Raw genomic sequence first — 1755 nt, 5'->3', positions numbered from 1 at the left:
CCCATTCAACAAAGGTAATACATCTGTCTTTAGGGGTTTGAAGATGTCAAGTTTCTAATGCAAGGTGTTACTTTAGGCCACAAGAGGGCGACATGCAACCACAGTTTGACTCGTTATGCCGACGCACTCTGTAGGGGTGTAATCTATGCTGGTGTAATGCATTAGTAGCTGGATATTCTCTCACTGGTGGAGTTTGAGCCAAATCCTGGTGCAGTCATGGGAAAAAAGAAAATAAACTTTCTTTAAAGTGCCCATAAACATCCATCAGATTACACACTATCATTGTTTACTAAAGACAGATGAAGCCAGGGTTCTTTAAAACTAACTTCATCCCATGATTGAGTACCTTGGAGAACCTTTTTTTCCCCCAGTAATAACCTGAAGTAATTGTTTTGTTTGTGGCTTTATGAGTCTTTCACATCATTGTGTAGACATTTTGGCACACTGTTCCTCATAATGTTGACATTGGTTTGCAGAAAGTAATTCATGCATAGTTCTTAAAGCCGCTACACTATTTCAATCAGGTACAGGTCTGAACTTTGACTGGAGGATTGCAAAACCTTCATTCTTCTCCTTTCTCTTTATTATTAGATTTGCTGCTGTGCTAGGAATTTCATGGCTCAGTTCGTGCCATTTGGCTCTAGAATGGTATACCAACTATGAACTATGAATTCCTCAAGAGAGGAATTCATAGTTCAATTCAGTGTGCCAGATCCCAAGGCTCTAAGACAAACCCAAATCATCACCCCTCCACAGCTGGTATGAGGTGTTAGGTTGCCTCCAAACAACACTTCTCATACATGATGGAACCATGAATTCTGCTGATGGCTGGAGAATGTCCAGCCATTAGTTCATAACCTGAAGCTCAAGCGCACTTGAGTTAGGCAGCAGGCTGATCCACAGGACACTAGCAAGACCACTTCTGAATGGCTTAAAAAATGTTTTGTTTTTTTTGAGCGCCCAAATCAACGTACACGCTGAAATTCAATGGAAATACAGTGGCATGACCTTAAGCCATTTATTGAAGAAAAATCATCCAGTGAGGCTGAGCTAAAACAATTCTGCAAAGCAGAATGTATCCTCAGCAATGTAATAGACTCCTAGCCAGATATCACAAACACATGATGGCATTTGTTGCCTCCAAGGATGGCAAAACCAGTACTAGGTTTAGGGGGTAACTACTTTTTTACACAAGGTTGGTTTGGGTAGCTTTTTTTCTCTTAAGTAAATAATCATTTCAAAATGGCATTTCAAAATTTGACTCAACTTTATTATCTTAAATAATGATAACTAATCCTTGTTATCTTTGCTTGTTATTACATTTTTTTGATGTTCTGAAGCATTTAGGTATGACACCAATCCCAAAACACAAGAAATATGTGGTTTTCCACGCCACTGCATGTTCATGTATTTAAAAGAATAAAAGGTGTGCTCTCAGGTCACAAAGTATATTTCAAAGTAAATTTAAGCGAAACTTATTTTGAAACAGTGAAAACATTTTTTTTTTATGCTAGCATATATTAACTACTGTCTGGCTAAAGCTAAATTATGTACAATGACAGCAAATACAATGATTGCAGCATCTGTCATTATCACTAAACATATTAGGAATATCTGGAGATGAAGAAGGCCGAGGGGTTTGGCACTGAAACAGGTGGATAACATTGCTGATGGAAAACATCCAGTTTGCAAAGGTATACAATCAAGCAACAAGTGACAGACGTACATAATGGTTTTGATCATCTGAGTGCCTTG

Source organism: Girardinichthys multiradiatus, chromosome 11, assembly GCF_021462225.1.
Source record: "Girardinichthys multiradiatus isolate DD_20200921_A chromosome 11, DD_fGirMul_XY1, whole genome shotgun sequence".
NCBI lineage: Eukaryota > Metazoa > Chordata > Actinopteri > Cyprinodontiformes > Goodeidae > Girardinichthys > Girardinichthys multiradiatus.
Note: the sequence above shows the minus strand (reverse complement) of the source record.